Consider the following 15,046-nt stretch of genomic DNA (forward strand, 5'->3'; position numbering starts at 1 on the left):
TTTCAAAACCTGAAAGCATTACACAGTTTATCTTACAATTTTTTTTTCCATTACCTTAGTTAACAACAATATGCTTACAAAGTAAAAAGAAACTTTTTAACAACATTTAGAAACTCATGTGGTTTTTGGTCCATCAGTGGGACATCAAAAACGCTCTTTAGAATTATTTTTTTTTAAATTAATTATTATTTCAAAACCATAAATATTCGAAATTGAAAAAAAGAACTTTTCTTTTCAAGAACAACTCGAAAACAAATTTACTTTAGTCATTTATGCCTAAAAGTAGTTTTTTTTTTAGTTTTAGTAATGAATGAAAAAGAAATTGTTTTTATTCGAATAGACTAATAAACAAAAATGATATAGCAAGAATTAAGAAGGTAGAAATGACTCCAATATTTCAGTTTATATTTTGCCAGGGTTCTCATAATTTCTTGAGGCTATCTAAAAAAAGAATAACATGTTGTACATAAAATAGTTTTGATTGTGATTTAAAGCTAGTAGATTAGAATCTTAGAAACCTGCAAGAATATGGAGCTTTAAATATTTGTAATGAGTATACTCGATGGCCGTCTATAATAACTATTATAGAAGGCCGAGGTTTACTCAGTTTAACTCAAATATTCTTGAGTACGGTCTATATGCTCAATTTTAAGTTAAAATTATTTCACGAAACATATAAGTTTCGTGAGTCTTACATGGGGAGAGTATTTTTAAATACTGTTAATAATAAAATATAGCAAAAACATTTGGTAAATAGTATAATCTTTTTGTTCTAAAAAATGGAAAATAAACTTTTTAATTTAAGTTTAATACTTCAGTAAACTAAAGATCAAAAGGTCTGCACAAGGTTCATTTTAAAACCTGTTAATCAAGTTTATGCACAAGATTCATTTTAAAACCTGTCAATCAAAAAGTGTATTGAACTATTTAACTACAAAGTTTATTTTCCGCTTTTTTAGTGCAAAAAAGATTGTATTAATTAGCAAATGTTTTTGCTTTATTTTTTACTTTTTAGTCTTTAATTTAGTCTTTAGTATTTAACAATGCAAATTATGGTTATGCAGCATTGTTATTGTTATGTTGCAATATTATTATCTAACAGACTACAAAAAATAAGAGAAAGAGTTGTAATAGAATTTCCTCGAAGCAAACAATATTGGTGCAATATTGGTACAATATTTATCTCAATTATGGCTAAATGATGTTAACAGTATTGCACCAATACAAAATCCTCTCGCTTTGTTATATTTAACTGCAATACCTTTTTACCAACATATTTATCATAATCAATAAAAAAACATTAAAATTAAATAAAAGAGCAACCTCAGGAGGAATTGAACTCTCAAGCCTGTTAGTAGCGCCTCAAAATTAGACATTTATTACATCCACAAGACTAAACCACCATATCATAGGGGGAAAAATTAAAAAAATTAACCTTTTTTTTCCAGTACTAATAAGAATTTGATTATCTAAACATTTTTTTGCGTACAAATAAAGTTTTTATTACGAAACATTATTTGTAAGAGCATACAAATAATGACATCCTAGAAATAAAACATTAAAATTTACAACAACAAAATCTACCTGAGGAGGACTTGAACCTGCAGCACTATCACCTGCGCCTCAAAAGAAGAACGTTAGTACGTACACAGCACTTCAAAGATAAATTGATGACGTAACAGTTAAAAATCAAATTGGTGGACCAGTTACTTGATGAAAAGTTCTATGCCGTATTCTTATCTCTTCGTTAAGCTTAACGGAGCGATAGTTAAAATTTTCTTTTTAATAAAAATTCTTTTAAAATATAATTTTTCAACCTTAAATTTTTATTTTAGTATTAGTTTTATTTAAACAAATTTAAATAAAGTTTTCGTCATTTCTTTACTTAAAAATATTGTAATGAAATTTCAGACAAAAGCTCCGTAGGCTCAACGCAGAAAAGTGAATACGGCCGCAGATCAAGTGAAAGAAAAGATTATAAAAAGAAAACCACTTTTGATCAATTTAAAATTGAATCTGAACGGTTCTTCTTACTTATATTACCTCTTTATATTAATGTTGAATTTAACAGTAACAGTAGTGCCCTTTTGTGTGAACATAATAATAGCAATAGTGTCCTTTTGAGCGTGTTTAGTAAGGAGCCCTTGGCAGCAATATCGAGTATAGTTATAGCAATATCGAGTATAGTTATATACTGAATTCAACAGCTTTTTTAAAACAAGACTCTTTAAATGAAAAAAATGTTTAATATTACATATAAGAAAAAAGATTTGTACATAATAAAAGACTACTTAAAAATAAATATATGTGCTTCTTTCTTCTATTGGTATTTTAATGAATGAATTTTTTAAAAACGTCCAAAAAACGTTTAAAAAAAGCATTGTGCCCATTGGGGTCTTTGAAAACATTGGCATATTTTTACTAAAAACTACTCTAAAAACAATTCACAACCCACAACCCACAACAAATTATTCGCTAATGTTGTAATCATTAATAGCTAATCAATAAGAGTAAACAAATCGCTGATATTTGTCCTGAGAGGGAACTGCAGTATTGCAATCGTTACAATATTAGCTTGATATCACGATTTTGATATCACGATTTTGTGCTGTTTTGGTTTATAATGGAAGAAAATAAGTATAGTTTAACTTTTAAAAAACATATTATAAAAGAGGAGTCAAACAAAAAGAAATTGCCTCCAAGTACTCCATTCATAAATAAATGTCAAATAATTAAACGATTTAGTAAAAGCAATCTTTTAGAAATGGAACATACGGGCGGGAGATCACGAAAAACATGATGTTTCACGGACAAAAAAATTACTCGTCACAGCAAAAAGAGTTCTTTTGACAGCGCTAATGATATTATTCAAAAAATGAAACTTAAAGTGTCTCAAAATAAAATTTGCAGATGGTAAAAACTTTCAGGACTTTTGAGCTAGAGAGCATTTAAAAATCCTTTTCTCCTAAGAACCGATAACAACATGCTGATAACAACATGCTGATGACAACATGCTGATAACAACATGCTGGTAATAATATGCCGATAATAACATGCCGATAATAACATGCCGTTAATAAAATGCCGATAATGACATGGCAATAATAATATGTTTCTTTTACCGATATTTCAATAAGACAATAACCAAAAACACACTTCTAAACTCGTCAAACAATAGTTTAAAATGAATCAAATTAAAATAAAAAAGTGACCAGCTTAATCATCTAATCTCAATCCAATTAAAAATTTATGATACCAAGTTGAACTTTCCCTAAAACACAAATGATCCTTAAAAAATGCAGATGAGATTACATTAGAAAAATACCTGGAATGAGATTACACTAGAAAAATAGTTAAACTATTGAGCCTTTCCCGAGAAGATGTTCCTTGATCCTAAAAAGTAAAAGATATGCCATTAACTATTCTAGTTGCTAATGCTTTGGAAGTTTTTTACATGCTTTTGAAATATTTTTACATTAAAATACTAATAGGAGCAAAAAAAACACATTTATTCATTTTCAAGTGGTCTTATTGTGTATACATTGTTTTTCTTATATGTAATATTACTATTTTTTTAATTTAAAGAGTTTAAATTTAAAAAATTAAGAGTTTGCTGTATTCAGTTAGTGAAGTTGAAAAATATTTTTTTTTTATTTGGTTGCTAATGTTTTGGAGGACAGTGTATATCTCTTATAAGCTCTACGTATGCGGAAAAAGTATAAGATTCTTTTGCTCTTAAAGGAAAAAATTTTTAATGAATGAAGCTTGTTGTTCAAATTATAATCATCATTATACTGTAAAATATTTAGTTGGAACAACACCTAACTTTTATCTAATTGTTATGGTGGCAGAGCTAATGATGTTTTCATTGTTAAATATTGAGGATTTTTGAAATACTTACAACCTGGCGATCAAGTTATTACAGATAGAGGTTTCAAAAAAAAAGATCTTTAGCATTTAACAGTGTAAAATTGTGTAACATTGCTTTCCCCACACAAATTTTTAGATAACATGTAATGATGTACGGGAAACCTCAAAAATTGCAAATCTTAGAACTTATGTAGAGCAAGGCAAAGGGCGTATGAAGTATGAACTTTCGCATGTTAAAAAATGCAATGCCAGTCACATTGTTGCCATTATGTGATAATATTTTTGCATTATGACTTCACTTTGTATTGATGAAAACAAAGCATAAGTTGTATAAAAAACATTATCTTTTTTTGTTAAGTATAAAAACATTGCAGAAGTATAAGCATACTTAAATATATATATAAATATGAATACATAAATATATATATATATATATATATATATATATATATATATATATATATATATATATATATATATATATTTATAAAGTCTTAAATTCATTTTCATTTAAACATGACCTAATGGACATGTGTATAAAGATATAAACCTAAGCAGGAAATCCAACACAATAGTCTCAAAATTAAGCACTTTTTTGGATGCAAAAGAATCATTTTCCATCTTAAAATAAAGTTATAGTTGATCAGTTTTTGACGGAAACAAAAACAAAGAAGTTTTTTTTCGGCACTAATTAAGTTTATCATATATAATAAATCTAACTTTATTTTAAAATCATAAGTATTACTTGAAAAAAATTATATTTAATAAATAATAAAAACTTGTATTTGATAAAAAATAAATATTTTCCTGTTATAAAAATTGCAGTTACGGTATAAATCCAAAGTTTGTTTGCCCTGATTACCCAAGATGCATTTTATATTTTCCGGCTAATTTTTTGTCTACAAAAAAAACATAAGAATAAAGGACAATACAGAGAAAATTAAAAGAATAAGAAAAAAAAAGGTATTAGCAAATGTATCTCGTGAGTTCATCGTCATTTCTTACTACACAAGATTTAATACAAAAGCAAGAACATCACGATCACACACCAGCACCGATAAAAGCCCTGAGGAACCTTTACCGTCAACCTCTCAAATGGTAAGTTCTGAAACTACGACAAAAAGAGGAAGGAAGAACTTTATCGCATTTTAGGCAAAAAGGATTATAATACAGGGCCATTAACAGGAGCTTGTGTAATTTTGAAACAAAAACCGCCATCACGTTTACGAACTGGTTTTAAAATTTGTATTTGAAATAAAAATCTACCAAGCTACAAGTAGCCCTAATATCTAATGTTCAAAAAGTTTAGAGACAGCTGAACTTTTAATTTGGCTGCTATTGAAACATGCCCTAATATCGTCATACAACATTTTAGTAATACAACAATTGAAAAATTGTTGACATTTTATAATCGAGAACTGCAAAAAACTATTGATGTACTGTACGTAATCCTAATCGGGAACTAATTGTTATTTTCTTAATAGGCGATAATTTAAAAAAAAAAATCAGACCTCTTGGAGCAATGCATCAAGCGAGGTGGATGGCTAGAGCTATTTACTGTTTAAGGAAATGTTTGTTGCAATCCCAGATCAAAATTAGCGCCAGGGATAAACGAGCACTTTGATTTTGTGTCTGTCAAGAGCATAAATTTATTTTCTCGATTAAAAGTTAATGAGAACTTCCTCCAGAGACCGGTTTCAACGTGGGATGAAGATGTTATCTATATAGAGGTAAAAAGAATTTTTTTTTCCATAATGATGCAGCTAAAAGAACAGGTAAAAGAGCAGTAAAACTAAAAAGCAACTTTTGTTACCCTGTGTGCAAGAGCATAGAAATCTGTATCCAGACTGTAAAAAAGAGACCCTTAAAGAAAAATCTCTTGATTGATCTGTAATTTTATATTCTTTTAATAAATATTTCATAAAATATAAAAGTTTTAATTGTTTTAGCTAAATAACGGGAAGGGTTAAAAACAGCAACTTTCAAAATCTTCAGAGATCTGTTAGCGTGCGTTAACGTTGTCGTACGAGGATAAAATTTTGTATTTAAGTAAGTCTTAAGTTGCAAAAGAAATAGGAGGTATGCGTTGCGAAAATTTTTTTTTACTGGTATAAGGAACACCCTAATGTATATATATATATATATATATATATATATATATATATATATATATATATATATATATATATATATATATATATATATATATATATATATATATATATATATATATATATATATATATATATATATATATACATATACATATATACATATATAGGGTTAAGACTATTGTAATTGTAATGAAAACAATAACAGTAACAATAATTATTGTTATTGTTTTAACTTAATTTAGAAACAATAACTATACTTGTGATTTACAACTATTGTAATTCTGTAATACAATAACAATAAATATTGCATTGCAATTAAGGCCACGCGGTTAACCGAACCGAACCGTTCTTTCGGTTAAAACCGAACTAAGAAAACCGAATCGAACCGAACCGATAAAAATATTTTAAATAATCAACCGAACTGAACCGAAACCGAAAAAAGCTGAAAAACCTATATAAAAATTTTAAAAATTATAAAACTTTTTATATTTTTTTAATAAACTTTATTTATGAAAGTTTAGTATTATTAAACCACAGAAAAAAAATAAGTCAAAAAGATGAGATTGTAAACATAACTCCAAAATAGTCGTAAACAGTTGCCGCAAAACTATATCAAATGTTGCGGACCAAGAAGAATATTGGCTATTAACGGTTTTTGATACCATTGTACTGTAACATGTGAGTAAATTGAACTTTTTTTCTAAACTGTTGTAATTTTTTATTTTACTTAAAAATTAAAATATATTGTATAATATTTTATTATAAGAACGTTGCTTTTTAATTTAGATAAATAATAAAACAAATAGGTTTTACTGTTTAACATATATTTATTTTTCATAATAGCTTGACAAACATACAAACAATTGTAAACTTTAAATTTGAATAAGCCTTCAATTAAATTTATTTGTGAATATACTTTAAATATAATTTGTGATTTACTTTGTCTTTAATCTAACTTTAACAATTTCTAATCTTATACTACTTGTTATCAACTTAGTTATCTGTTACTTGACCAAAGCAAATATGTATATATTTTTATTTTATTTAATTTTTTTTAGTCCGGTCATACAAGCAATTTATACTTTATTGAAATTGAAGATGCCGCAATTCTTTGAAAAGCTGAATAAATTTGAAGCTAAATGTAAAATTTGCTTTAAATCTTACAAAATAAACTGTGGCAGTACTTCAACAATAACCAGCCATGTTAAAACCAAACATGAAACATCTTGGAAGGAACATCTTTTAAAAACCATAGAGGCACCTAATAAACGAAAGTTTGATATAAAAAATGACGACAAAACAACAACAATTAAAAGTAGTATATTAAAAAATCAAAAATATGGGTTAAATGATCCAAAGCAAATAAAGTTTGACTTAGATTTAACAAAATTTGTCTGCACTCTAGGTCTACCTTTTGAAGTTTTGGATAAAAAAGGAGCTCAAGAATTTATCGATGAAGTAAATAATAAATTTACTGTCAAATCTGCATCAACATTTAGACGTCATAAACTTCCAATGTTGTATGACAAAGTTAAGGAAGGGTTACAACTAGAATTTGTCAAAGATTTTCCAAATGTGACTGGAGTTAGTTTTACAACAGATCTCTGGACAAGTCGAAACAATGATTCCTTCATGAGTCTTACAATTCACTACATTAATTCAGATTTTAATTTATTGAGTTTTCTCATTGCTTGCACACCATTTACTGGTAGACACACTGGGGTAGCAATCGCAGTAAACCTGGATACTTTTATTGCTAATTTGAACTTAAATGAAGAAGTGCACAGAGCCTGCGTTAATGACAATGGCAGCAACATTGTTTTAGCTGCTAAAGAAAATGATGAAATTAACTCAGAGTTGCGCTGCAACGATGACACAATCCAGCTAGTTATTATTATAACTAGCTGGTTATAATAATAACTAGCTGGTTATAATAATAACTATAATAATAACTAGTTATTATAAAGCAATTAAAAATTCAATTGAACTTTCAAAAGCAATTAAAAACTGCACAGATTTAGCATCACACGCACATAGAAGTTATCTCTCTACTGCTAAGCTTCAAGGTGCATGCGATGAATTTGGAATTAAGACCAAGAAATTGATTGTTCCGTGTACAACACGATGGAGTTCTGAGTATATGTGCATAAAGTCAGTCCTTCAACACTGAAGAATTTGAAAGGTCATGCCCCTCAGATGATCAATGGAAGACATTAGAATACAGCATGCCGTTTCTTGAAAAAATTTACAACATTTCAGTAGGTTTATCAGCTGATAAAAGACCAACAATCCAAGATGTGATACCTGAATTATATTCCTTGCACCAAGAACTACTTGCCCAGCAAAATCACAAAGACAAAGCAACAAGAATTTTTATAAAAATGCTGATAAGTGAACTACAGGAAAGATATCCTCTCAATGGTGCTGATCAGCTGATTAATTGTTATGCTAATTTTTTAGATCCGCGTTACAAAGGCCTGCATTTAATTGAATATAAAAAAATGATATAAAAGAAGCATTATTGACGCAGGAAAAAGCAAAAAAAAAGAAAAACTTCCAATCACAAGTAGTAAAATAGACAATGAAAGCAATCCAAATACTAAAGTTAATCACCACGAGTTGCTTTAAAAAAGACTAAAACAAGATATTTTAGCACGCAGCGCTTCGACGACAACTAAATTGAGTTTAGAAATTGAGCATTATTTAGGAGCCGAAACAGCAGACGAAAAAACAAATGTTTTAGAATGGTGGAAAATAATGAAGTTACAGTACCCAATTCTATCTGATTATGCACGAAAATACCTATGTATAACAGCAACTTCTGCAACATCAGAGAGAGTTTTTTCAACTGCCGGTAATGTCGTAACCGCCAGAAGAACCACGTTGGCCATTGAAAATGTCGAGAAAATTGTTTACATAAAAGAAAACATTAAAAAAATAAAAAATTAATTTATAATTGGGTATTTTTAAAAAAATTATATTTTAAAGTTGTAAAATATATATATAAATAATTATCTTTAAAACCATATTTTGTTTTTAATCGAACCGAACCAAATTTTGTTTTAAACCGAACCGATGGGTTTAAGTTTAAAATCGAATCGAAAAAAACCGAACCGAAAAAAACCTTAACCGCGTGGCCTTAATTGCAATTCATCTTTATAAAACAATAACAATATCTGAAGAAAAAAAATGTATTGTAATGACCCACTACAATAACAATAATTATTGTATTGTAATTCGTCTTTGTAATACAATAACAATCGATTGTTATTGTAATAAAAAAAATTTCTTTAGTGTCAGAATTGTATTAAATTGAGCTGAATAAAATAACTTATGAATGTTATTTTTCATAACAGTAAGGCTATCATCAGACAGGCAATATTTTGCGGCCATTTGGAGCTTAGAAATACATAACAAGATAGGTGATTCGAAAATCAAAATATGTAAAATTTAAAATGTGCAATATTTTATAAATCAGTAAATAAAAAATAGCAAAAATAATAGTAAGTTCGTCAGAGATGAATATAAATATGTTAAAATACGTTAGCTTTTCTACTTTACGGTGGTTCACCTATAAAAAATTTTTTTTAAAAAAATAAGCTCTACCAAGATAATTTTTTTTATATAATAAAATAAATATTGAAGAATTGAAAAAAAAAAGTTGAAAGTAATTTGCCTCGATTATCCATTCTTTCTTGTACACTTTAGTGTAAAAAAATGAAAATTTCATCACAGGACAACTAAAAATGTTTACATCAGATAGTGCCAAAAATTTACATACTGGTTCTAAACTACCTTATCTCTCATTTGTGCCATGGTTTTTAAAAATACATGCTCCTGTGTGATGATATTATTATTTTTTTTAAAGATTGCACTAAATATCAACATTATTGCGTGTTACATTGCATAAAAATAATATTTCCCATTATCACTATTATAAATCCATGGCATAAATGAATCTCTTAACTATAATGAACAAACTGTGAAAATTTCAAGTCAAAAGCAGGTGTTTAACTAAAATTACAATGTTTTGAACTTCTGAAAAATTGTAAAAACTAAAAATCAAGTGAATCAAGTTTTAAAATTATTTTTATAGTTTTAGACAATTACAAGTTGAACAAACGCATCAAAAACCCCCAGCTTCATATCCCAGTTGTTCCGTTTGGTTTTCAATACCAAGATACCTTTTTTTATTGTTCTCAAAGTTTTCCTACGCTCTTTAACAGGTTGACGAGATTTGTGTTCCATACGTGTTATTCGAAGAATATCTTGTTTCTGAGTTTTAGTGGCTGTTACAAAACCATCACATCCAAATAATGATAAAACTTCTCAATACCATTTCCTCCATCATTAAAATGTAAGACTGCAGAGTATACTGCCATTTCAAAAACCTCTCTGGTAACAAAAACTGATTTTGGACACTTTTGCCACACTAATGAATTAAAACATTCATTAGCATTTTGAGTTTCCCCATGGAGACATTTTAATAACAAGGTATCAGCAGATAAATCAAAGAAAATAGGCTTAATTATATCATGAATCCACTTTGGTAGTGATATTTTGTTTTTATAGAAAGAAGTTCCTTTGATTTTATCATATTGTCATTTACACCATGTGTTTTCAGAACGTGGGCAAAATGAATGTCTAAAGTTTTGATCCGGAAACTCCGAGTGAAAAAGAACAGCAAAAACTGCTTTCTTCATAGCATAGACATTACTTAAATATTTTCTTATAGCAAGACCATAATAATTTTGCATACTGTTTATAGCAGACTCAGTTAATTTATTTCTACCATGAATTGGGGTCTTCATACTTTTATACGACTGTACAATACTGCGCAATCGTGATCCCATTCGCTTTTGAGCATGTCCTACACATTCAAGTTTTTCTGGTGCTATATTGTAAGACTTGCATAGCTGATAATTAATAACTTCTTTATAAGAACTTGAATCACCATCTCCAAGATATCTATCATAAATGATGTTATAACTTTCAATGGAACGACTGAAAATGTTTATCGCACCAGCACTTTCCATAGAACAAGAAGATTTTAAATGATTGATTGAACAACTATGAGATAGTTTCCAAGTTTTATATTTCAAAGAACCTTTACGACTCTCCCACATTTTACATCCCCGACAAAACTTAGAAAGAACTTCTACATCAACACATTTGTCTGCAACGATTCCAGACACATAACCATTTAATGAAACATATCCTCTTTTTTGCCAAGCACCATCAATTTTAATACATCTTCTTATTGGTTCATTATTAAAGTCTATTTCCTTACAAGCTGCATTTTTCATGGATACAATGGCTACATTTTTATATTCCTTTGCAACTTTTTTTTGTAAGTAATTAAATGAATTGTTTGTCATACTAAACATATTCATGCATTTTGTAAATTTCTCCATTCCACTGAAACCTTTTTCTATCTCATGAAAAGCAACAACAGCACGTAGGTTTGCTTCAAACACAGTTTTTCCTTGAGACCTTTCTGTAGTTGAACACTTCACTGATGTGTATGAAGACTCATTCCAATCACAACAAGTACAACTAATTTTGAATAAATGACAAAAACCCTTTCGAGATGTTAGGTTATCTGTTAACGTTATTGTACTGTTACACTCAGGGCATTTTAGAAGTGATACTAGATTCTTTAAATTCCAAAAGTTTACAATACATAAATAATTTTCATTGTTATTAATACTTTTGCTTGTGTCATTGCATTGATATTTTTTTCCAACTAATTTTCTTCCACTTGGCTATACACGGCTAACTCGTGTTGAACAGACACAACATTCTGCTTTTTTGCTTTTGTAAATTGATTTCCATGAAACTTTTTATTTTTTAAACGCACAAAGTTCTGTTTGTTAGAAAGTTTCATAATCTCCATATTCCTAGCATGAAACGTTTGTATAACAAATATATATTAGGCTGAGATGAAACTCAAAGCAACTCAAAGAACAGCCGAAAGCCTTATTATTAATCTTAAAAAAAGTGCTTTTGTTACTTAAAAGCATGACTAAAAGTGTTCATAATTTGCATAACAAATAAAACAAAGTATACATAACATTCATATTTCAAAAAATATAATTTAAATGAGTTAAGGATAGGATGATATAAATAATTTTTTGGTTGCCAGTATGTTGCTATGTGCGTTGCTATGCGTTTTAAAAATACATAGTACAAGATTTTGTTTAATAACAAAAAAACTAAAATATATTTTAAACTTTTTTTTCACAATAAGAAAGCTGAATAAATTTTGTACAAAAATCATCCAACATAAAAAAAACAATTTTTTCTTTGAATTTGTGCCTTTTTTTTATAGGTGAACCACCTTAATGTAAAGTAATACACTACAATAGTTATTGTAATTGTTTTCATCAAAACAATACAATAGTTATTGTAATTTTATTACATTAAAACAATACAATACAATAGTTCTCGAATTTTATTGCATTTTTAGAAAAAAACAATACAATACTTATTGTAATTGTTTTTCATCACAGCAATACAACACCAAAATAAATTTTTTTTTATTGTTTCTGTAATATTACATATACAATATTTTTGTATTGTAATGTATAATTGTATTTAATTTTTACAATTACAATTACAATAGTCCTAACCCTATACATATATATATATATATATATATATATATATATATATATATATATATATATATATATATATATATATATATATATATATATATATATATATATATATATATATATATATATATATATATATATATATGTATATATATATATATATATATATATATATATATATATATATATATATATATATATATATATATATATATATCGGGAAAGTAAATTGGTAGTAAATCAACTAACAAAATTTTTAAGTTAACTTAGTGTTTTATCAATAAAGACTCATCAAAAATGAATGATCAAATTAATAAAACTTCAGTTTATACCAAAAATTAAATTACAGGAAGTCTTGACTATTGTAAATTTTCACACATTTGTAGAATATGCTGCCACTATTATTATAAGAACTCTTTAGGATTGATTACTTCTGCTTCTTTTTTTTAAACATTTTTTTAAAGGATGGGGGGGGGGGGGATTTAATGAAACTATTATTTAAGTTCCCTTACTTTTATAATTTTCAGGAGAAACTTTTATTCATGCCTACATTTAAAAATCAATTCCGATTTTTCGTTACACGTTCTTGGTTTGCATGTGTAATTATTTCAAGTTTTTCTTGTATTTACATAGTATTATCTTGTTGCCATGGATACCTGGTAAAATGGCAACAAGATAATGCTATGATAAATCAGAGAAATCATATTTCTGTGTTTAAAGAAATAAAAGTTTATTAAATATAAACATAAGCATACTTTCCTTACTAAAAAGATCATCCTTTTACAAAAGAAAACTATTACATTGAAGCTATTTTTAATATGCAAGTCCTGGCATAATAAGAATCTGAAAACTCTAATCATACTCTATCATGACTAATTTAATCTAATCACGACTCTAATAATGTCCAGACTTGCATGTTAGCAACTTGCTCCTTTACATTGAACTATAAAATCAAATTAAGCTTTTGCTTTTGTCATTATTGTTTGCGCTGTTTATATCTAAAAAAATTTTTTAGTGATAACTTGATCTTTTGGGGTAATTATTGATTTAGTTTTATGGTATTGTAAAAAAATGCCTCAAACACAACAACCAATAAAGCAAGACAGGTGCAGAACTTTTCAGTAAAGAGACTTTATTTTCCCAAATAAAAAAACGCTCTAAAAAACCTGTCTATTTCTTTTTAATTTCATTAACTTAAAGTTTTGCTCTTAATTGCTCTTTATAATTCAAGTATCATCATTTGAAAGAATTATCATTAGAAACCATACTTAAATTACTCTTCAACTCATACTTCAACAAAATCGTAAGAATCTTTTCTTTTTGTTATATTTTCTTAAGGCTGATTTGGATTTTTTTACTAAGTTTAATTCTGCTTTTTTGTTATTATATTTGCTAGTTTAGTGCTGTTGCTTTGATTTTTCATTATAATATCCGTATAAAAAGTTTTTGACATTCGCTGAAACGAACTTTGGTTTAAGGTCTTATAGTGATATAAAATAGAACTTCATGATTGAACTTCATGATTGCAGAGATATATAACGAGATAGAACTTCATTGCAGAGATATATAACGAGATAAAACTTCATTGCAGAGATACATAACAAGATAAAACTTCATTGCAGAGATATATAACGAGATAAAACTTCATTGCAGAGATATATAACGAGATAGAACTTAATTGCAGAGATATATAACGAGATAAAACTTCATTGCAGAGATATATAACGAGATAAAACTTCATTGCAGAGAGTGCGACTAGTTAATAGGCAGATTATTATTTATGTTTTTTTTTTATGTGTTGTTTAAGTAAATTTTATTTGATATAATTTTTATTATTTGAACGTAATTTTTATTTATCTACCATAAAATATTTTCTCATTATTTGAGCTTTTTTAGCATGGTTCCTTTGATTGGATTTACTGTATTATATATATAATTAATTGTTTCTTTTTTCTCATATAAATTTTTTAATGTAATGTTCTTTTGTTAGTGATGTTTTTCTATTGGTATGAGAGACCGGGGCAAGATGCCTTTGCTTTTACTCTTTGAGCTCTGTAGCCCTAACTGTGAAATTTTTTGTAAATATTAAAACGCAGTCTTAAAGAGTACAAATTTAGGTAACATTTTTAACTTGCAATCATTATAAAAAATTTTTTGGGGCCCTTCTGCAGCGTTGAAAAAAAAGAGTTAGCCAACTTACCTCACCCGTGATAAGTTGGTGATAACTTACCAAACTTACTTCGGGGTAAGTTCCAAAAGTTACGTTTTTGTCCAAAAAATACATAAATCCTGACATCTCTCATGCGCATGCACGAATCCTAACAATACTATAGTGAATGATAAAATGATCAATTAGGAAGGTTCTGTGTAATTTTTGTCACTTCCTGATGAAAGGCTCTGAAGAAAAAAGCAGTTCTTCAACTTACCCTTGCTGCCAACTAG

The sequence above is a fragment of the Hydra vulgaris genome, chromosome 11 (genome assembly GCF_038396675.1).
Source record: "Hydra vulgaris chromosome 11, alternate assembly HydraT2T_AEP".
Taxonomy (NCBI): Eukaryota; Metazoa; Cnidaria; class Hydrozoa; order Anthoathecata; family Hydridae; genus Hydra; species Hydra vulgaris.